The sequence below is a fragment of the Mus caroli genome, unplaced genomic scaffold, assembly GCF_978045245.1.
Source record: "Mus caroli unplaced genomic scaffold, Mus_caroli_1 scaffold_1, whole genome shotgun sequence".
NCBI classification, from domain to species: Eukaryota; Metazoa; Chordata; class Mammalia; order Rodentia; family Muridae; genus Mus; species Mus caroli.
Genome location: NW_028227256.1, coordinates 74,476,044 through 74,500,316, shown reverse-complemented (window position 1 = coordinate 74,500,316; position 24,273 = coordinate 74,476,044). Strand labels below are relative to the sequence as shown.

At 42.2% G+C, this 24,273-nt stretch overlaps 1 protein-coding gene across 2 annotated transcripts in view; it reads left to right on the top strand.

Moving 5' to 3' along the window:
• Epha4 (EPH receptor A4) overlaps positions 1-24,273 on the top strand; it is a 142,258-nt gene that overhangs the window by 84,039 nt on the left and 33,946 nt on the right. The gene's annotated exons all lie outside the window — the stretch shown is intronic.

Sequence of the window (24,273 nt, the reverse complement as noted above, 5' to 3'; positions counted from 1 at the left end):
GAGTGTAGATGCATGTGCGTATTCAGGTACAAGAGCCCATGAGCACCAAAGCACTAAGAGTCAGGAAGAGCCTAGTGTCCACCTCTCCAATATTTCCTCTGAGGCAGAATCTCTCCCTAAACCTGGGGTTTGTGATTTCTAGGACAGGCTGGGAGCCAGCAAACCACAGTAATCCTTTTGTCTCTGCTTCATTCTGGGGATGCAAAGGGTGCATGCTGAGTGTCTGGCTTGTTATGTCATTACTGGGATCCACACTCTGGTCCTTATGATTGCCCGGCAAGCACTCTTAACCACTGAACCATCTCCCCACCCCTCATCTTTGCTACTTAATCCCTAAATCCATAGGTGGACATCACAGCATTTACCGATTACATAGGATCATAACATTGATTTTACTAATGCAGGGTGTTACCCTGGCATCTCTTGAATTATCCAACAAAAGCATTAGCAGTTGTAGTTTGAATCTTGTTCTTAAATGTAAAAGACTATAAATAATACACATGGCTCTATATCAGAACCAAGTGTGTAAATCTTACTTCTGTACTTAACAAAATTTGCCTTAAGAAGCTTGCTCATCCTGTGTGATAGACACACCCATAAGCCCAGTACTTAGGAGATGGAGGCTGATGAATGAAGAGCTTGGGCTATGGTCATACCTTTCTCCAATTCCATCCTAGTTTCTCAAAGAAGATGCATGCTAATTTTGTAGCATCTATCTCTTGTATAGCATACTTCAAACCGACATAACTAGAAAACTTTGTTGTTCCTTAAAGTGTTTGGGCTGAGTTAATTACCAATCTGTCACAATCCTGAATATGGAGAAGTACGGGAGAGTCAGGGTTCACATGTGGAGATCAGACCCTTTAGGAATCGGAGCTCTCCCTCCGCTGTGGAGTCCAAGGGTTGGATTAGGTCAGGCTTTCCTGGCAGGCTGTTTTTCTTACCTGCTGAGCTATCACACTGGCCAGGTTCCCTATTAATTTTGAAGAGTTCAGGAGGAGGGGGGAGGAGGAAATTGACTTATGTATGAGGTTCTTATGATAGCAGATAAAGATTATAGGCTGCCCCCAACCCTGCTGCCTCATCTTTCATTTCTTTTAAGTGTTTCAGGAGGTGACTCCCATAGTGAAGTAAAATATCCATCTCCAAAGCCATTATTTCTTTTTTCCATTTTACTCTGATTTTCCTAAAATCCATTAAAGAAACAATTTGGGACTTTCAACAGGAGCGACTATGGAAAAATCATCAGCTGTTTTAAGTTTGGACAGTATATTGTAGTTATGAGCCATAAGTATGTCAACTGGGCAGGCTTTTATCTTTTATGTGTATATTCACATGTATTGAGATGTGTGTCTGGTACATTCATTGTGTACACATGTAGGGTAGTGATCAGAGGACAACACTGATAGACCCCTCAGGTATAATCTTGTTAGTTTGATATATAATTTATTATCATTATTATTATCACTATTACTATTTTAGACTGACTCATTGTATAAGTTTTCCTGGTCAACCAGTGATCACAAAGAATCTATCCAGCCATCTTCACCTCCCTGTTATAAGAATCTGCCACCAATCTTTGCTAATATTTCTAGGCATGCACCTTACTGACAGCTTCAGTCCCTAAGCCTTTGCCTTTTAATTTTGTACTTTTAGGTAGCCCACACTGTTTGAGGTTGTTTGGTTTTTCTAAAAAGATTAGAATGATGTTAGAGTTTTTAGTGACCACCAGTAAGGTTTCTTTGTTGTATTGTGTTTGTTTGTGTGTCTCTCTCTCTGTCTCTGTCTCTCTCTCTCTCTGTGTGTGTGTGTGTGTGTGTGTGTGTATTTAAAGCAATGGACATATCATAGCTCCTTGGACCATAGTTGGTGTCAGTATAAGAAGCAGTCGACATGCACAGAGGTGTGTTTGTATGCAAAAGAATCTGGTTATGGCTAGTCAGTATTTTTAAATCCAGTCCTTCTCCATCCTTATTCCATCCACAGCTCTGGGACAGCTGCTCTTCCACTGAGCTCAGTCCCCTCTTTTTTATTACACCTTTTCAATTATCCTCACACAAATAAGAACATTGTGTTCTTAACCAATTTAAAACTAGGACTGCCCCTTTTGAGGCCACATCTATGCAGGGTCAAGTCTGAAATCATTCTCTGGCAGAGGGCAGCCCTTGGGAGATGGGCTTAACATCCACAGGTTTAAGGAAGAGACTTCCATGGTTCTTCATATACTTAAGGACTCAAGCCAAAAGATTATGTCAGCCCATACAATGCCAAAAGGTCCAAAGAGCAAACGAAAGGCATGTTGAAAATCTTCCCCACGAATAACACGTGCAAGAACTTTATTAGGAATGGAGGAAAGAGTCAAAACTTTCATGAAAAATGCTGTTGTAATTATTTTAGATCTAGCAGAAAGGTAGACAGGTAATTCCTCTGAAGCAATGAGGTGACTCTTTCCCTGTCTTGTTGACCGATCCTGCAGGGAGGTTTGCTTCATAGGACAAAATTCCATCTCTTTATTTTAATTTTCATGGAGGTGGATGCTGGGAAGCTGTTCAAAATTAAAAATAAATCTTTCAATAAGGAGACCTCCTATCACGCCAGCCAGAAAGTGTTTCTGCTCAGCAGAGAACTTTTTACACATGTGCATAAGGCCGCCTCCCTGTCCTGCCCCACACTTTGAAGTTCACTGATTCCAAATCATTGGGTGGTTTGTCTTTGCTTAACAAACCCTTTCTTAAAAATGGTGACTGTTAATAATGTAGGCCAGATTCCTGGCTGACTGGTGCAGTCTTCAGCTCTATCAAAGCTCCCCTAAGCATATTTACATATGCACAATTATATTCTAATTGCATTTGGTTCCATCATTCCATTAAATTAGATTCCTTAAGGACCTGTATTCCTACTCTATAAGGAATACGTGGAATTAATGGATGTTAATGGTTGTTAGCGTTTAGCATCTAGAGGCCCCACAATAGTTGTCTCTACCTTTGCTTTGCTGTGTTTGCATGGTTTTGTTTTCTGTGTTTTCTTTGTGTGTGTGTTGCTGTTGTGGTTCTCATGAGTAACCATGGTTATTTGTTTTTAAACAAATATTTGTTTTTATGTTTTGTTCGTTTTTAAAGCAAACCAAGTACTTGGTAACAAGGAGAAAATCTTGGTGTGGACCATGGTCTTTCCTTCCAATCATTAGGAATCAATGGTATTTCTGTATTCAGCTTGACCTGTCTCCCACTGTGAGAGAAAGGGGTGTGTGTGAGGTTTGGATTTAGAGGGGCTTTGATGGAAGGTGGTGTGAATGGGCCATATTCTCACAAGAATGTGTAAAACCATTTGAACCCAGATGTAGCAGCAGCCTTTTCTCCCTCTCCCCCTGGGATCAAAACAAATCGACACAAAAGACAAAGGAAGTCAGGGTATCTGACACTTGGTTTTTGATAAGTTGAGTGATTGGATGCCAGCTTTAACCAAAAGGGCTTTACTGGAGAGACACTGGTTGTTTCCCAGTAGGTGAGGGTCCTGTGGGAAGGAAGCTGTTGCTGAGGCATGCGCATGCGGTAAAGTGTGGGCTGGTCTGCATTGGATATCACTACTTCTGGAGTACCTGGTTTCACCAAATGCTTAAGGACATGTCACTACCCCACCCCTCATGCCCTGAGTGAGGGAGGAGGAGGTGGGGATCAGATGAGGGGGAATCTACCTAAAGTATCATCACTTTAAAGCTTGAAGACTAGGAAGCTCCTCCCAGACTTCCTGTCCTTCTTGACAGACTGACAGAAGGAGTAAATGTGGCTTCCTGTGGCTTCCATTCTGTAGCAGCAACTCTTCTGCCTTTTGTTTGAGAAATGGCTCTGCAAACTGCTGCTGACTTGTTTTCTGCTTTCCTTCAGTTTACTTTGACTTAAGTGAACCATCTCAGGCAAATGAATACAGGGTGTGTGTATTGTGTGTTCCTAGCAGTGGGAGATGCCGTGTAAATGGAAAAAAGGTTTTCTGGCTAAGGAATGGAATTGTGATATTTTTCCTTAAAATCCTGTGGGAGCACCCAGCGTTAACATTGCTGACTTCTTTTTACTGTGCACTTCTTAACCTCTTCAGGCTTGGTTTGTCAGCTCTCAGACTAGATCACACTGAAACGGGAGGGTGCTTGTTTGTCTTAAATCTTAAACTGACATCAATGAGAAGTAGTTTTCTCTACTCACCCCTCTGAACTTCATCCCTGGGCAGGGATATCTGTGTCTTTAAAGAGTATTTTGTTTATGTGTGAGAGAGGGTATGCGTGTAGGTTGGAGTGCACATGAGAGCACTTGTGTGGTGTCAGAAATAGTTTGCAGGAGTCCAGTCTCTCTTTCTACCAGGAGATAGCGCTAAGCACTACTGAACCATCTCCCCAATGTACAGTTTGGATTCACATTTGCCTGTCACTGGGTAGGAAGCTGACCACCCAACTCTTTGGCAGCAATCATGTTACAGTAACAAACATCTGAAGCACTGAGTCCAGAAGCATTCAAATAGACTATATATGTGGTTCTCTAAACCTGCCCAATTATCTAATGCTGCCTTTTCCTATGGGATCCTATGCATTCAGATGTACAGTCAAAAGCCATGACCTTGTAGTTAATAGGTCTGGACATTCAGAATCAGGACCTTCAGAGCTATTCCTAGGTGGGAAGCAATTCTAAAGGGCTTCATTAGAACTCTGCTACAGTGGTGTATCTTCACAGTAAAGCTCATCTCCTAAGAGTTCCATAGTCAAGTAACATGACCTATTCCTGTATGATTGTAGTAGTGCACGAAGCAGGCTCCTGTTTCCTTGATTGAACTGCTGTAGGCTGAGAACATAATTTAGTCATCGCTGTTCTCAGGCGGTTGTTTGAGCCTTCAGGAGCCTCTCTGAAGACCTTTCCCAGTTGCTTTGCCATCAAACAAACCGGTAGGGCTTGTTAGACTGGCACTGTTCTTGAGGGTTGCACAGTCAAGGAAACTGTAAGAAGAAAGAGAGCCACACCACCAATAAACTGGCACAACGCTTTGTCATAATACCATTGTACTAAAATGTAGTCGTAGTTATTCAATATGTTTGTTGACTTAATTTTTATTTACAGTAAAAACAAATGGGTTAACTCTGTCTAGTAGTCATACATCCAATAAACCCAAAATAATGAGACAAGAAAAGAAAATAATTAAGTACAAGAGGCACACTGTCTGTTATTACTCAACTGGTAAGCTCCCATTCTCTCTTTCTCTGCCATCTTTTAATTAGACACATTATGTTATTTGAGTGGGATAATGGAGAACAGTGGGAATTCTCATCCCTACTGGGTATAATTGCTACCTGTCTTCTAGACAGTAGAAGAAAGCTTTGGGGGAAATGGTGGGAGAAGAATCTTGGGACAATTGGGTGAGGTAGTTTGCCACAAGCATACAGAAGCCAGGTTTTCTGGGGTCTGAAGCTTAGATGGGTTTTGTGTGATTTAAGGGGTGGAAGTAGGGCTCAAAATAAAAAAAAATAAAAATAAACCAATAATAATAATAAATAAAAGGACCCATATGAAGGTTCTTAGCCTTCCTTTGTCACACTGACAAGGTTAAAGAGAATACAGTTGGCAGATAGATAAGGAGTTCATTGCATTAGTATGCTCAAGGCAAAATAAGGAATAGGAGGTTTTGGCTTCATATGAAAGGTGTTGAAAGGCGAGGTCATTGCTCAGTATGAGTCTAGCCAGTGGTTAGGTGTGAGGCTTGAAGGCCTTACTTTTTAGCCAGAAAGAGAATTTGAGATCAAAGGACAAGCCGAAAGCTCGGTCCCATTGTTTCTAAGAATTATGGTGGAAACAATGCTCAAGTGAAGTGGGCTGGGGACCAAGGCCTTTCTTTAAGTATGCAAAAGGGGAAAAAGAGAGAAAGAAACAAATTGCTGGTATTTGAAAGGCACAAATGTTAGCTGTTTTTAGCATCCTACCTCCCCAGTCCTCACCCCTTAAGAACAGCTTTTGTATTCCTAAAGGGTTAAATAAAATCAAAGGATGAGTAACAGTTTGTGACATTCAGACCTGCAGAATTCAGATTTTGGCACCTATAAATAAAGTTTTATTGGAACAGGAGGCAGTCATTTGTTCACATGTTGTGTAGGAGGGCTTCCGGCTGCAGAAGCATGGCTGTGGCCTAGTGAATGGCTAGCAGTGTAAACATAATTAGCAATCTGGCTTTACATTTTTATTTTCTAAGCTGGTCTCTACTGTGGCGTACTAAATCTAGAAAGGGGAGTAGTCAGAATGGAGGTTGATGTCGAAATGGCCGCGCCACTTGTGGGAAATGATGCTTCAGGGGAAGGATGTGGCAGCTTAACACTCTGCCTAATCCCCATGAAGCAGTTTGTATTTGGCAAAACACACTATTTGTAAGATGTTTTGATTGTGTTAAAAACAAAATTAACCAAAGTAATTATGATCTCAAAGATGCTTTTGCTTCCTTGGACCACAAATCTTCCCCCATTGATACTCACATTTATGTGTGCCTCTCTCGATGCACAGATTCACCTCAGTTTTAAAAATTATTTATTTTTTTTATTAGTGTGCATGCGTGCGTGCGTGCGTGCAAGCATGCACGAAATGTATGTGTCACAGTCAAAGGACAACTTTGTAGTCAGTCTTTTCCCTCCACCTTTATATGGTTCCAGGGATTGAAGCCCGGTCATCCATCTTGCTCAGCAAGAACCTTTCCTCTCTGAGCCATTGTGAGGAATCCTGCTTTTCTTCAGAGTTTACATCCTTCCCACTTTAGGTCTCAGATAATCACACAATCTGATTCTTCATGTTATCCTCTCACTGCAATGATTAGCTGTCGGCTTTGATCTGCCTTACCCCTACAAAATTTGATAGGAGCAGGGAGCTTGCCCAACAAACTCAGACTGTAAAGAAATCCCACTGAGGTTGCACTGAGAGGTGGTCTGTGCCTCCTTCCTCGTGGGCGAATAATGTTTGGGTGTGAAGAAGAGGTGACTGGCTGAGAGACCCCTGTTTGCTCAGATCATTATAAGCTTCACCAAGCACACAATGGTCTTCAGAGGATCCAGGCTGTGGTTTTCTCATTAACAGCTCTGCTCCAGCCACAGGGTCCCGGGCTCAGTTCATAGTCCTTATGAAATGTGAATTTGAAAAAACATAGAGTACAATATTTTCTTTAAAGAAATGATCTCCTAAGTTAAACTTAATACCAAAAAAAAAAAAAATTTCATTTCTGTAGAATGTTGTTGCTTTCACTGTAATTAATAGGCCTGCTCATTAATTCGTTATTATAATGTTAAAATCAAATATATAAGCAGTTCTATAAAATATAGCCTTTTTGTTTGGGGGACCAGGATTCCTGGATTTGTATTCATGGTTGGTATCATAAGGCCTGGTGAGGAGAAAAAAAATGAAAAGCCTTCCAAAGGAATCTACTAAATTATCCAACTTCAAGGTTGACTGAGCAGCTTAGACACATGGTATGTCTACAGCGCCTAGTGGTAATTATTGTGTACAAGTGAAAGTTCTCATTGTTTAGAGAGGTAAATATTTCATTCTCAGAAAATGGACGTTGGTTTTTATTTATTCACCCAAGCCCAGAGAACACTGTTTTTCTTAACTCCATTTGCTTTGCTCCTACATAAATATACACACATGTTCATCTGTGAGACGGGAAATCCACTCTCTTGCTTGCTCTTGGCAGCCTAATTCTGCGTTCTTTCTCATTGCTCAATGTTGTGCTTGTTACATTGAGTTCCACAGCCAACTTCTATGCTCTGGAGAAGCCATCAAGAGATCCAAAACCTAAATGCCTGCCTTCGGTCAGAACTGAGGAACCTGGGGCTCACCTGAGTTCTTTTTTTTTTTTTTTTTTTTTTTTTTGGTTTTTCGAGACAGGGTTTCTCTGTGTAGCCCTGGCTGTCCTGGCACTCACTTTGTAGACCAGGCTGGCCTCGAACTCAGAAATCCGCCTGCCTCTGCCTCCCAAGTGCTGGGATTAAAGGCGTGCGCCACCACGCCCGGCTTCACCTGAGTTCTTAGATGGGTTTCTGCACTCTAGATATCCTTCCAACTTGAAGTGAATGACTATCTCCTCAGAGCAGCCAGTGGAGACTCCTGAGTTCAGTCTGCAATTGAACATCTCTGAAAAGATCCAGAGAATCTTTATCAAAGCTCCTATTAACCCCCTGCTGATGTCTCTAACCAGTTTTTAATTTGCCTTAAATATCAAGCAAATCTAAAAGTCATATTGAAGGACTAATCCTACCTGGAGAGATCTGAAGCCTGCAGGGACTAATTGAAATCTTTCTCCGTGTCTTCCCTTACCTTTGTAGAGTATTTCTCTTTGGGATGACATTGTCTGTGGTCTTCAGGTAGATCAGAAAATATTGCCTTAGGTTGGTAGTTTTTCAGAGAAGCAAGCCTTAGCGGTTGAACACTTTCTTTCTTTCTTTCTTTCTTTCTTTCTTTCTTTCTTTCTTTCTTTCTTTCTTTCTTTCTTTCTTTCTTTCTTTCTTTCTTTCTTGTTTTTTGAGACAGGATTTCTCTGTATAGCTCTGGCTGTCCTGGAGCTCACTTTGTAGACCAGGCTGGCTTCGAACTCAGAAATCTGCCTGCCTCTGCCTCCTGAGTGCTGGGATTAAAGATGTGTGCCACCACGCCTGGCAAACACTTCCTTTCTTTAATTACCTGTTCCGTGGTGTCCACCTGGCTCCAGCATCCTCAATGTGTGAACCTCCTTTGGCTTGTGCCAAAAGTACAAAGATAGAGTTATCAGCTGTATAGTAGTGTGTGTGTGTGTGTGTGTGTGTGTCTGTGTATGTGTAGTTGGGAGTAGTCCCATTTCTTTGAAAATAGTGAATTGTTCCATCTTCATTTCTACCAATGCCATTACAATATGACGATCACTGTTAAAGCTGTGAGAATTCAGAAGGGTTATTTTTAGATAGAGAACAAGCAAACAACCCCTTACACAATTTCTTTCTATCTGATGAATTAATTGCTAAGCCTTTAGAGCAGCACCGTAGATATACAAATTGCTTGGGCAGTCTGAAGTATACTTTCATAAAAAACCTTTCTGGATGCAAAGCCGCAGAACTGATGTTTTTAAGACGTTCTCATAGGATCCTTTGGGCTGTAGCATATGCACACAGCTTTTAAGGGGTTTTCTGTTGAGAGCTAAATAAGGATCTGCCGCCAGCAGGCTTCCAGTCTATAGGACACTTGGGTCAGATCCATCCATTAGAACACTCATTGCAAAGGGACAGCTCACAATGGCTCCCTGGAGAGTTTGTGTTTGTCTAGATTATATAGTGCAAGCAGTAAATCTGCTGCCTTTAGAATCAACTCTTTGGGGGAGGGTGATTAAGTGTATATTTTGGGCATAATAAGTTAAGGTGGATAGAAACATGGCTTTGATCATGTTTCCTTACCAACACTAAGGGCATAAAAATAAGCCAGTCTTTCAGATATGCTTGAAAGGTTACTAACGTATTCTCTGCCTTCACTAAAGTAGCCAAGGAGTCTTCTTTTTTTTCCCCCCTCTGGAAATTACTGGTGATCCCAAGAGTTATTAATATAGGGCAGAGCCCTTGATTGTGTTGAAGCCCAATCAACCTGCCCTGCTCCTATAGGGTTCTTATGAGATGGAGGTTTGAGGGAGCTTCGAAGGAAGCATTCTTCTTTCAGTGCTGGATTTCGGGGCCCTATCAGTTTCTTTCTTCCCACTTAAAATGGAGGCAGAGCCGTCACTGCAGAAGGTGTGGATCCTTGTTGCTTCTTTTTTTTTTTTTCACCAAAAACTAGAAGAGTAACAGCAGAACCCTGAACAATGGGCGTTAGAAGCGTGTCCTCAGGGAAGCAGAAAGAAAGGTGTTTATAGCTTTCATTTGGAACTTACTCCACTGCAGAGAAGCCAGCTGACTGCAGTGAGAGCCCGAGACAATGCCTTGGAAATCTTAGAATTTTAAAGCATATTATTCAGAGGAGAAGCCCTTGAAATAAGTAAAAGTGCTAATTTTTCAAAGTATATTTGAAGTATTTTTGCACTGTGTGTTTTTCTCTTCCTCCTCCATTTCAGAGCGCACACAAAATAACTTGCACAGCACACTGGCGCCGTACTTTATGTGTTTCTTAGTGGCCATGCTGGGCATGGATTTTTAGGTGAGATGTTGTTCTAATGAGGTTCTTCCAACACTTAGGGATTCACTCCTGGGTGGAGCTGGATCCAGCAAATTTCACACTTCAGCAAATTGTGTTTAAAGAGAGGCCCTTGAGAGATGCTCTGAACCCCTCTATTAAAAAAAAAAAAAAAAAAGAATCCCCAAACAGTTAGGGCTTTCCTAATGCATGCATTCTTTGTTATATTTTATGACTACAAAAGTCATCTTGGATTCTTAAGCACAGATCTAGTTGAAGACATCTATTGGCCTTAATAACATTTTAAATTTTAATGGCTCAGTTGTTTCCGCTCTGAGCTTATACTGCATGTAGGAGTTTAAACTATCTGGCACACACAATTCCGTGTCTGGCTGATACCCTAAAAATTTAAAAAAAAAAAAATCTGTGGTTGCCAATTCTCAAACTTAAAATCCTCCTCATACGTGAGTCTTCTCTTTCTAATCTGTACCAACCATCGCCTTTAGAGAATTAATTGTACAAGAGATAAAGTTTAAGAGATGTGGATTGCCGAAAGATAATTTTAGGGCCATGTTTGTTTGTTTGTTTGTTTGTTGAGAGCATAGCATATGGTGGTGACCATTCTGAGGAACCATTTTCAAAAGGAGCTGTGTATAATCTAATCCAAAGGCCCCTGTCTCTTTGTCCACTTACTGTGGCTTCACTGTGTCCTGTCTATCACAGCAAAAGAGACAGTTGCATGGAAAGTGGAAGCTTAGTTCACAGCTTTTGCCTGCCCCATAAGTATCTCCTCAGCCCTTGTGCTTAGAACCCCCCTTATACTTCCATACTGTGGAATCAAAGAGGGATCGAGAGTCAACCTCACAAACATGGTGTTCATCTGTTGCTCTGTCTGCCTCTCCTTTCTGCTTGTGACATTCCACGTCATTGTCCAGAGTCATCGTTTTTTTGTCAGCCCCACAGTTCTGTAAGCCAAGTGACATTTGGGCTTGGAAAGCTTCCACATAGCCGGGAACACATCAATTTGTCAGGGTAAGATTCACCCACATCTTTCTTAAGACAATAAGGCCCTGTCAGTAATATTCCCTATCCTATAATTTTGTGATATACTTTAATTCTTTTCCAAATAGTGCTATCTGAATTTTTCACTCTTCTGACTGTGTTTCAAAGGCAATGAGATTCATTAAAGAAGAAAAAAAAGAGTTTAAAAGTTTAGGTAAAGGGACTCAAACTCTCAATTTATAGTAACCCTGACTTTTGTGAGTAGCTTGTGTGATCTCTTAAAATGACCATTAGAAAATAGGTGTGCTATTTCAGATACATACATCATATATACATGATGGGGAATTGGATGGCTTAGAAGATGACTAATGGGTCTTTGGACCTTTCTCCCTTTGGGTCACCTCTTTGAATGTAGATGGCATCCTAACTGTTCCAGAGCCTGACCACTTGGCAGCCATGAGTGACTCTGTTAATGGGTTTGATTTCAGTCCAGGTCTTTGCCGACAGGTGCTCATATCATAACTGACACTAATTGACTTCCTAGTGTTTCAACTTGGATGATAGTGGGCCATCTCTGAGACAGTTATAAGGAAGGAGAGATTCGTGATACATTCAGTCTCCCTTGAAAGTCAAGAAACTGAATGTCCTGAGTGGGCCCCGTGGTGCCATGTCTCTGCCTGGCCCCTTTAGCCCAATAGGCAGGACAAAGTAATCTAATTTTGAAAAATTTTCTAATAACTCAGGATGGCTAATGACTCTTGCCATTGAGCCTTTCTTTTCAATTGTCCTGTACAAATGTATACCATTTATGAAAATTGGTACTTTTGTTTAAAAAAGTTTTTAACCAGATCGTGTATTCATAAAAATAGCTGCAAATGATGCTTCTTGACAAAGAATATAAAGTTGTATTCATGCCCTTGCAAAATGAAGGCCAATATGAGAAAAGTAACAGGACACCCCTTTATCCGCAGATTTCAAAGTCTGATCTGGGTGCAGTGGTATATCTCACTGCAATCTCAGCACCGAGGAGGTGGTAGCTGGAAAGTGAGGGGTTCAAGGTCATCATCTGTTACATAGCAGTTGAAGGCCAGCCTGGGCTACATGTGAACTTGTGTCAAACAAAAACTAAAAAGAATATCAAGGAATAAAATTAAAGGAGACTCAAAGGTTCTCTTGAATCTCTACAAGTCCTTGCATCCAGATTAAGACATCAGTGGGTAGTCTACCTGGGGCAGTGGCCTGAGACTATTTGTATTGATAAGACTGTGTCTGGAGCTTTTCTGAGTTTATCTATTAGCTGACCCCCTTTCCTCCTTCTTCCCCTCCCTCCTTCCACTGCTTCTTCTTTTACTTCCCAGATGATTCCAGTATAGCAATTGGCAAAGTCACAACTGTCCTGAATTAATCACCACACCTTAAACAATTCACAATAACAATAGTTAGTCACAGATCTATTTATTAAAACCAACAGGCTCCTTTAGCAAATGTTAAACGCCTTAACCTCTACAGAATAGCGTTTACAGAGGCAAGAAAGTAAAAGTAGCTAATAAAGAGGAAGGAGCAGGACTCTCCCTTGGTCAGTTTCTGGAGGTTTTCCAAGTCTCCCCAGGTGTAAATGTGGAAATTTGAATGTGGGAAGCAGGAGGCCAGAGCCAAACTCTACTGGGTGCATCTATCTCTCATGCTGGCATTTAGAAGCCTGGTGATTAAAACATGTTTAATTGAGGACCGTTCTAGATGCTCTGGACGTCAGAAAGCTAAATGTTGTAGCATTGTCAGGACGATTAGCAGCTGTCTGGGAAACAAAGCAGCCCATGGCTCAGCCGTTCATTTTGCAGCCTTGGGAGGCACAGAGCTCTCCAGCAGGGCTGACAGTGAAGGAGTAAAGCCCTGGTGGGTAGCAGTTAATCCTTCCCTCTCTTGCCTGCTCTGTCCAAGAGGCTTCCCTTACATATTCCAAATGAATTCTGGAGGGTCTTGTGGGTCCTGGAGGAGCTGGCTTTGACAAAGGGTTCTCTATCCAAGTCACACAGACAGACTAGCTGAGATACTCAATAAATAATAACTCTTCAATTTAGGTGAGCTTGACATCATCATTCTTCTCACTAGAAGCATCTAAGGTGGAAAAAAAAATATGCTTTTTTTTTTTTGCAGTTACCAAATTTAACTATGTCCTTATCTTAATACAGTTGTCTTGCTCAGGCAAATTCTTATAAAAAGACCACCGAAAGGGAAGGCTTGTTTTCCTGTTGCCTCAAACTGCCATTCTGACTTAGCAGGAAGTACATTCGTGGAGTCCTGTGGTGTTTCTGTTGGCAAGTGTTGGGCTACACTTGTCAGAATGCATGCGCCAACGAACCTCTTGAGAAACACACAGTGAAACAAACAGCTGAGAAGATACTCAATGCGGGGGCACCAGAGCCAGGAAAGGAGCACGTGACCACTTATGGATTCCCGTGTGTGATGCTGGGACCGGCCCTGTGGTGGCACATAAAGTAGTGTCTGTTAGAAGGGAAAATGATAAAGCAACCATTGTCTATACCAAGCGCAGGGATCCCGGTGCTTCGATTGCATTGTTGTTTTTTAAGTCACTATGGCTCTATTCTACAGAAGTTTCCCCCTTTCTAGACTTGTTTAGTTTTTTTCTGAGCAGGAAGGTTTACCAGGGATTTTGGATCAGTCTTTCTAATGATAAGTGCAATAATTCAGTACCTGTACACTCCAATAACCCTAATATTTGTTTTACGATCTTGTCATGAAAAATGTTTACATAACACAGAAAAGTAGGCAATATATTCTTAATATGTCACCATTGGCCTCATCTCATAGCAGACACCTGTTTGATGATCACATCAGGAAGCACAGTACAACAGAACACTGTGAATCTTCCGAAAGCTTCTCTTGAGCCACTACCCCTCCTCCAACTCCAAATACTATTAGTTTTGTGCTATCTTTATCTCCACTCTTCAAGTTAGTTAGCTCAATGTGAGGTCATTCAAATGTGTAGATGGTGTGTGATGTGTGTGCGAGCAGAGGCCATGTGTACTGACTTGGGAGATTGGGGAAACCACCACAATGACTCCATGCTAGTTGCTGCTATTTCTGTGGAAAGGAAAGTTAGCTTACGTATACAATTTCTCACTCAAGGGCATGGTAGGTAGCACATGTCTTTAATCCCAGAACTGTGGTGGCAGAGGCTGGTGGATCTCTGAATTTGAGGTCAGACTGGTCTACAGAGTCTCAGAATAACCAGGGCTACCTTCAAGACCAGAAACCTACCTATGTTAGCTTGGCCTTAGTAATAACGTTTCTATAATGTTCCCAAATTGGCACCACTGTTGGGGAGCAAATGTTCCCATGAGCCCATGGGGGTACAGCTTTCTGTAGACCAGTGGGTGAGGATGTGGGTGCTAGCATATGGCTATGAAATTCACCAGTTACGGAATTATCTTAAGGAAGCTCCACTACTTTGTCCTATATTCTCCTCAAGATGGGATAATAATAGTGCCAGTTTCAGGAAGTTGGTGGGAATTAATTTGTACAAGAGATTTTGAATAAAGCTTGGTATATCACTGCTGCCTAATGTGGGTTCATTGTGTGTGTGTCACTATTGACATGTGGTGTGGAGAAAGAATCCTTTGAGTCAGGGGAACTTACATTTTTAACTCTTACAGCTTTGATTAAATTATTTAATTTCTTTATGCTGGAGTTCCTAAATTTGAAACATGAGTGATAATTATAGCTACTGCAAAGAGTAGTTAAGGGTAGAAAAAGGTGGTGTGTGTGTGTGTGTCCTGTAGTGAGGGTGGACAGCTCCTTTCTCACTCATTTCTGTCACCAGCTCTTACCCACATGGACCCACATCTTCAACTGTGTGCTGCTAATTATGCAATGGAGACTAAATCACCACTATTTCTAAAAAGAAAAGCTCTCCCAACCTACTGTCTTTTCCACTTCATATGGATACAGGCTCAGCCAAATCCCTTGGCCCAGTATTGTCATTTTGCTGAGCCTACTGTTGGAAGAAGACTCACATGTCCCTGCAGAGCCTTTACTTCTGCCTCTGGCCCCACTCACCTCAGGGTAACATGCTCCAGTTCTTCACAAATGAGTGCAGATCTGCCCATCATCCATAGCCAGGAACTGGAAGGAACCTGGACACCAGTCTGGCAGCTTCAGACCACAGATCAATCTTCCGTTGGCCACAGTACACTACACTTCATTTGAGTTCATTGTTATGAAAATGTCTTTTTTTTTTTTTTTTGCTAAATGGCCCACTTCGCTCCAATGGGCACCTGCTGTAACCCTCAGCATCCACAAGTAGGTTATTACAATAAAACATAATTTCTTGCTGAAGTCACATTCAGTTGGTGGTAATGTGGGGAGAGCTGGCTCAGGCCTCCAGGACAGGCCAAGGTTGGCATCAACCTCCAGCTGGCAGATTACAGATGAGAGAGAATGAGGAGTCACAAGGGGGATATTCATGAGTGAGTCTAGAAAATAAGTAATTACTTCAACCAAATTCCATAGTCCCCGGCTCAGTCATATGATCGTCCTTGGATACAAAGGAGTCTAGGAATGTGGTTTTGGCTGGGCAGCTCCATCTTTGAAACAGCTATTTGGATTAAGGGAACTCACATCTCTGGACAGTAAGTAAATGGAGGGGGTCTCGCCACCTCCCACCTCAACACTCAAGCCCTTTACATGAAAGTTAGGAACATCATATCCTATGGTTCCAAGTTTTATTGATGGCTTTCTGTAAAGAGTTTAAAGTAATTTGCTGTCCACCTCTTGGCAGTGGGGGGTGGTGCCAAGACAACTGTATAAAGTTTGGATTCCACATTAAGCCAAAAATAGAGACGGGGTGACAGCCCGTGTAAAGCTTGAGCACATAAACCGTTCGATTGAAGCCTTATTAGTGTTGTTCCAAAATCAGATTTCTCAAAATCCTTGGGTGCATGGCTCAGTTGTACCCTTCAGTAAACAGCCGCATGCACTGCTTGTGGCATAGTATTTGTTGAAAATACATGCTGCACCTCCCTCCGAAAACACGCTGTCTGGGAAAGATGCAAGCGTCCCGTGTTTCAGAGTTTAAAATTAATCCATATGGATCCATCCGTATTTAAATGTAAATAAATGTCATTTAACTCAGACTCTTCTGAAGATTTTGGCTGAAAATCAAGCTGTGTGTTTTTTGTAAATGTGAAAAACAACAGATGATATAAACTTTTGCTTTTCTGTACCTTTTGCTTAGTTGTCATTTTTCCTCCCAATTTGGGATGGTTGGGTGGGTTGTTCTTCCTTCCTTCCTTTTTTTCTTCCTTTTTTTTTTTTTTTTTTTAGATTTATTTATTATTATATGTAAGTACACTAGCTATGTTCAGACACCCCAGAAGAGGGTGTCAGATCTCATTACAGATGGTTGTGAGCCACCAGGTGGTTGCTGGGATTTGAACTCAGGACCTCTAGAAGAGCAGTCAGTGCTCTTAACCCCCCCTCCTTCTCTCTCTCTCTCTCTCTTTCATTTTGTGTTTGAGGCAAGGTCTCACATTGTAACTCAGTCTGATCTTAAACTGTCAAGCTCAGCATGGTTCTGCCATCAGGGCAACCTTCTTGCCTCTGCCCCCTGGATCACAGATGTGCACCACCAAGTGCAGATCCTTTGTTTCAAAGGGTTAATGTGCTCATGTGGTGTAGTAACTTAACAGCTTAAGTGAGAGCTGTAGAGAGTAGGGTAAGGTTATGCAGGCATCCTGGGGCAGTTGAGTTTTTAAAGGAATTTACTGGGGGCGAAATAGCCAAGGTAATCTAACTGAATGAATGTGCTGCAAACATCGTGTGTGTGTGTGTGTGTGTGTGTGTGTGTGTGTGTGTGTGTGTGTGTGTATGAGAAGCTTTTGGTCTTGTTAACTACTCTAAGAATAGTAGCATTAAAAAAAAAACAAAAAACTGAGTGTATAGCCTTTTTGGTTATAGAAACTGCTCCGTGGTTAGTTCCTTGTGCCATAGATACTGCTGAGCCCATGAGAAATTCTTCTCTCCCCTTGAATGTGGAAGAAAGCAATTAATGTTAGCACCAGAGTTCTTAGCCTCTCTGAGATGTAAAACCTCTAATCACAAGGATATCATTAGTGCTCCAAAGCATTTCATTTTGATGCTTGACAGCATTTTAAAATGCACAAACCTTTGATATGAGGCAAATCAGAGCTGTGGTGTTGAATTGAGAAAGAAAAGACTGAACAAAAACCACCTTAAGCTGCGAGTAATTAAATTTAAATATGCCGTTTGAATAAAGCAGAGGTATTTATAAACTGTGCGTTTAGTTTTTCTATCAGGAAGAGACCCCTTAAGTACACATCATCTATTTAAATTCAGATTCCAGGGTAGGAGGAAGTTAGCCTTGCTGTGGCTATCATCATCTTCAGGTCATACCATGGTCAGTGTACCATTGACATCCACCCATTCAGGGTTCTAAACTTTGAAGGGCTGTTTTTGCTCTTCCTTACCCATAGGGAGGAGCTATCTTCATTATATTGGTTTATTTCCTGCCCTATTCACCACTGCCCCAAACCCTAATTGAGCCAGGAATGTAAAGCGGTTGGGTTATTTGAGCTGTTTCCTTTTCCCCTTTAAATCCACACCCCAACAGTTTTCATTCATAGCCCACGATGCTCAGTGGACACAAGAAAGCAGTGGACTACAGCCCAGGAGTTGAGTACATCTTTCCCTGGATCTTTTCTCCTTGTCTTCTTTTCTCTTCCTCATCTCATCTGGGTATCTCAAGCACCAAACTGAGGCAGTAAAATGACTTGTAGGTGTTTAATGGCAAGTCATTGAGGAAGTGAATAAAAGAAAATTGCAGTATTCACATCAGTAGGGAGCAAGGAGAATTGCTGAGCTTTGAACCAAAGAAAGTTAAATTTACCACGTTCTTAAAGGGAGCCACCTCTGTTTGACATCAAAGCATCCCCTGTAATTCTTTCTCCTGGTGAAATGTGCCACCGTTAGTCACGATGGAGCCCTCTAATCTATGCGGTTTCTGTTTATCCAAAACACACACGGAGATAAAACCACATGTGCCTTCTGAATGCTTTGTGGTCTTTTCACAAACCAGATGCAACCTTAGGTACAGAGCAAATGGAGAGTCTAAATTCTCATTTTCTCAGGGATATGTTGAATTTGGAATGTCAGATAATGGGGGTTGGCGGTAGTTGGAGATGTGTGAAATTTATCTTGGTTTTCTATTAGAAAGCTCAGTTCATTCAACGTCCAAACCTGGGTGAATATTCCCCTTTTGTCTTCTCTAGCTTTTGCTTTATTTTACAAATAACTTTATTTGTTTCCGTTGGTGTGTGGAAAGGCAGTCTGTTCCAATTGTTAAATCTTGATGTTCCAAGTCTGACTGCAGAGTGCCCTTGATTCCTCTTATGTGGCATGATGGATATTCCCAGGGATATACAGTGATGTCTCCTGCTCCAGCTGTTTGTCTGCAGTGGTCCATACAGTCTTGTATAACAAAAGGAATGTTGGGGACCTTCTGAGTTTCAGGAAATGACCTAGAAATCTCAACTATGTCCTTCCTCACAATTAAGATGTCAGGAAAACTATTCGCATCTAACCTAGAGGTACAGATGAGAAACAGTGAGTAAATTGTCAACACCTCTGTCATCCTAAAGAGCAGTCCCTCAAAATGTCTGGAACAGGTGCAGTGAAGCCTGGCTTTCCTGTTAACTTACATTTGAATGACATTTTACAGCCTGCGTGTTTGAAAAGTGTTCAGAAACGTCATGTGGACCTCGCCAACAGAGATCCCATTTATAATTAGGACTGTCATCTGCTTCGCTGCCTATTGTCAATGTCTTGGTTAAGCTAGATGACAAAACTAAACCCGCCAAAGGTCATGAGAGGTGGATGCTGGGGGGTGTGGTGGGGGTTGAAGGAGCATTCGTGACTGGCACTTAATATTCAGGAACTGTTTCACTGTCCACACACACACACACACACACACACACACACACACAAGTTTATCAATTTTAAGATTTAGCTCATTATTATTCACTCAAATGTACTGACCACACATGCTCCATCTGTAGTGACGACCAATATAGAATAAGACACTTCTTGCCCCCAATTTTCTTCCAAGTTAGTCCAGCATTCTATTATTATTAGGTGAAAAATATATGGATTGAATAATTATCTTTTTCATGCATTGTAGGAGTCCTTCCACACAGAACCAGAGAGAGAATTTCTGTTCATTTGTCCCAGCTTCACCCTTATCTATCTTGCTTCCTCATCATGCAAGTCTTTTGAGACAAGGTCTCAAGTGGCATGAGCTGGCCCTTGGGTTTACTGTGTAGCGGAGTTTAACCTCGAATCTCTGATTGACCTGCACCAACCTCCCCAGTGCTAAGATTACAGGCATGCTCCACCATTCCCAACCTAGATGGCAGAAAAACCTTGACAGGCCTTACCTCAAATTAATGAGAAATACTTTGTGACCTAAGTTACCTTTCTCCTTACCCCATCCTCCAGTCTCAGTATTATCTTGTCCTATGCAGTGCTTCAGTTCCAATATAAACTTCAAAGCAGAGGCATACAGCATCCTTGGGGTTGTTTGTTTGTTTGTTTTTTGTTTTTTGGGGGTTGTTTTTGTTTGTTTTGGAATGGCTGAATGGTTATGCTGGTATGGTTTGTAAGTAAAAAAGGCAATGAAGAATATCCTTAGGATTAAAGAAAACAACATTCCCTTGAGACTAAGAGGAGAAGTTGTTCTTTTAGCCACATCTCAAACTAGGACAATTGTCATCTGTTTGCTATTCGGAACATTGCCACAAAACCTTGAAAATTATGGGCATAATTGAGTGAGAACATAAACCTTTATTTAGATATCACCCTCTCCTCCTGCTTGCCTTTGCCAGCTTCATATCCATCTTTCCCTACCCGTATATTACCAATTAGTGTCATTATCCCTTCTTGCAGTGCGCCACTGAAAATTTCTGGCTTTTAAAACAGGCATGGGTAGTAGGACTGGGGACATAGTTTGACGGTAAAGGACTTGCAAAGAATTCTCAGGGCTCTGGGTAGGATCCCAGCACTATGATGATGATGGTGGTGGTGGTAGTGATGGTGATGATGATGATGTGTGGTTAAACCCAGGTATGGCGGTACATCCTTATAATCTTAGCACTCAGGAGGCAGAGGCAGAAGCAGGTGGATCTCTTGAGTTTAAGGCCAGCCTAATCTATAGAGCAGGTTCCAGGACAACTAGGGCTATACAGAGAAACCCTGTCTGGAAAAACAAAACAAAACAAAACAAAACAAAACAAAAACAAAAACCAGAACATCAAACAAACAAAACCAGTACATTTCTAGATGGACTGGGGATAGACAGATTTGTGTAGATATCGTGATGGCACTGAGGGTGGTCCCAGCGAAGGACTACTGGGCTGTAACAAAGGAAGGGGTTGCTCTATGTAAAGTTAGGGTTTTTTCTCAACATTCTCAGTAATTCTGAGTATGCCAAGGTCAGGATCTCAAGTCAGTGCTGGAGAGCCTCAATGTTTCTTGGATGCTGGGTAATCTCACATTTTAACTAAATTTGGGGAGGCAAGAGTGAAGGCTGATTTTATATTGCTATGGTTGTCTGCCATTAATTGGAAGTGCTTAATCTACTAATGGGAAGTTTCCTTTCAGTATAACCACAGTTTCAGATAAATGTTATGTATTCATGATACAACTTGTCAGGGGCTAGAGGGTGGTGGCACATGGGCAGTGTGAGAAGACCTATTGATGCTTGGGAACCACTGAGCTAAGGGACCGATTGGGACATTCCATTGCCAAGTGCCTCATCGAGGGAAACAGAGCTGCAGGCAGGCAGGCGCACACGGCAAGCTGATGGCTTCCAGATGTAGAATTGGAGGCTGCATCGGAAATGGGGTAGAAAAAGATGAGGGGCGAACCCACATGTGGCTTGTGATGTGGAGGACATCCAAGTTGCCTCTTTCCCAAAGTGGCAGTATGGCAGAGCTGACATTTTCTCAGGCCCGAGTTTCTTCCCAGGGGAGGGATGAAGCTCTTCTGTGTGAGCGCTCCATGTGCAAATGCCTGACCTAGGTATGGTTCCTGGCCTCACCAGCCCATAGATGGCTTTTGTCACTGTGCCCAGTTAAACACCCCCCTCCGCCCCAGAACAGCTGTGCAATCAAGAATTCAAATAGGACAGTCATATCATGGGGTACTTTTTGTGAATTAGAGCTCTGTGTTCTATATTTCTGTAAATGGTACGTACCAAAGGCAAGTGTATCAATTCAGAATTCTTCCTGGCCTCATCCGATCGGTTTCATTGTCTTTCCTTCTTCCCATTGTGTTCCTCCTTCATTTCTCTCTCTCCTGCATTTTTAGGACATTTCAGACAAGATCCACTCTGCCCATTTCCCTTCCCATCAGTGCATGCACATCCGTGTCCCACGGAAGTGTGCTTTAAGACTATTTTGTTAACCAAGGGGTTGTATTGTCTCCCTGCTTGAGAGTTTCAAAGAGCCAGGCTAAGCTTAGATCCCTTTTGAGCCGCTACAGGAATGCTGCTGCTCAGACTTCAAAAATTGAAATTGGATTCATTTCCCCGTGCTGCGGTGTCCTCATAACCTAGCCAGAGAGAAGCCATTTCAGTCCAGTGGCACTCTCTGGGGGCATCCAGGCCATTGTTGCCCAGAGACTCTGTCAATTCTTTTTCAGAATCCAACCCAGACTGTTTCTGAGAGAAAGTTCATTTGATAATTTTCTGATTTGCTTCCCTCCTGCCTCTTCTGTAATGGCTTCACTTTTCTATTTCATTTCCCAATCTCGAACTTCGAAGCTTAAAAGAGCCCCCTTTTATGGAGTGTATGCTAAAGTGCTCTGTTAGGCAATATATTTATTACCTGGAGTGAAATGGCTTTTCACAGCCAGGCAGCCTCCTGAGCCTGGCTGCCTCTCTACCTCTATATTTAAGAAACTTGCTCCTTGAATTCTATAGGATAAAAGTTCTATGCCAGCCAGCACAGAAAAAGAAAAACATGATGTGTGTGTGTGTGTGTGTGTGTGTGTGTGTGTGTGTGTGTGTGTTAATACATCTAACGAGCACATTTCCGTTCTTCATTTTCTTCAGATGTTCAGTGGCTACCATATGTCCGCTGCTTGCAGCTTTGTTCATCCAGTTGGGTATTACTAACCTTGGCCTTGCCTTTGATGGAGACCATGTGTATACACTGTATCTTTCAATGGTGTTTATGCCTGAGTTCCAATCTGGAATAGCTTTGGATGTGGGGAGGGAGAGAGAGAGAGAGAGAGAGAGATTAGGAGGGATGTCTGAATGTATGTTTCCATCCTAAGGCATCCCTAACAGAGATGTCAGGCTGTCAGTATCTGCCTCAAGGAGACAACCCTTGCTGGATTGGCTCTGTCATAGAAAGTCTTACTTTTATGACGGGTCTATCCACGCCACTCTGCTGCTAGGATACATAAGCATCATGTATGGTCAGGCGGGTCTGGACTCTTTCCATATTCTGTTTCTGGTGTTAACTTATTTTACTTATCCCTTTCTGCATTGAGAGTTGGCAGCCCCAGGGGTATGAGGGAGGCTAACATTCATTTGTCAGAAGCCCATTTTTACATTCCCACAGTTTGGGGAGTAAGGTGAATATGCATTCAATTTAGCAAGCCCCCTAATCTCTGGTACTTGAGTCCAGCTTTGTGAGATAAGATGAAGGATTTCAGGGAAGTTTCCTTTTCTCTCTGGGGATTCACATTGGCACTGGCCCATGTCTGTCACAGCAGAGCTGACTAAGCTGACTAACAGCTGCCCAGAGATGGCAACTCCATGGAGGAGAGATGAAAGCATTGGGCAGCCTGGTTTTATAAATCTCTAGTATGTGCCACCTTTCCCTGCCCCCCCACCCCCACCCCAGTGAAAACTGCTTTCATGTTTTTCCTGGTAGAAAGGAAGGTTTTCTACCCACCAGGCATAAGAACAACAACTTGAACCTCTTGTAAAATACTTCCATAATGTCATTGATGTCCAGGGAGACCATCATGGCTTTTATTGGTGTTCTTCATTATTTGCATGGCCGTGCTTAAATGGGAAAGTCTTACTGTAAGTAAGCAGTACTTTTATTTATATTGGAAAGTGTGTAAATCACTTGCCTTCCAGCATTCCCCACAGTAACTGTGGAAGAGTGGCAAATCCTCCTGCTTGTATACAATTAAGTATCAGTAAGAAGCCTCAGTACTTGGAGGCAGGGTGAAAGGCTTGCTCAGCTTGAATGGAGGTTCTGCCTGAGGCAAATAGGACTTATAAAAGGATACTAAACAGGCAGTGAACCCTGTACCCAAGACCCAATATAGCAAAGGCAGTTTCAGGAACCAAGGAATTGACACTGGGCTGCTAAAGTTACCAACCCTTTGCTTCACAGTTGAGTGTGTGTGTGTGTGTGTGTGTGTGTGTGTGTGCGCACCCATTTCCATGCCCAATTTTGCAGTGGCCATCAGGTATAGAATATCCACTGTCCTTGTTTTAGTTAGTGTGTCCATTTCAGTGAAGAGACACCATGGCAAAGGCAATTCTTATAAAGGCAAACTTTTAATTGGGGCTGGGTTACAGTTTCAGAGGTTCAGTCCCTTATCATCCTGGCAGGAAGCTTGGCAACTTGCAGGCAGACATGGTGGTGGTGGAGGAACTGAGAGTTCTACCTCTTGATTTGAAGGGAGTAGAAAGGTTGGCTGGCTGTCTTTTGCACTGGGCAAAGCCCACCTCCAGTGACACACCTCCTCCTATAAGGCCATACCTCCTCCAATAAGGCCACACCTCCTAATACTGTTTTAAACACCCGAATCCATGGGAACCAAACCTAGTCAGATCACCACTGTCTTCCTCCACCCTTCCCCATTCACCCCTCTACTTCCAGCTTTACAAATCACTGCCAACCACACCCAGGTTTTCTGTGGGTACTGTTGATCCAGACTCAGGCCCTCATGATTGCAGAGCAAGCCCTACCCACAGCGTTGAGTCTTCAGTCTCCTCACAATTGATCTTTTAAAGACAAACCCTATACAGAGGAAGGTCTGGATATAATGGTAATGATAAATGCTCTTGGCT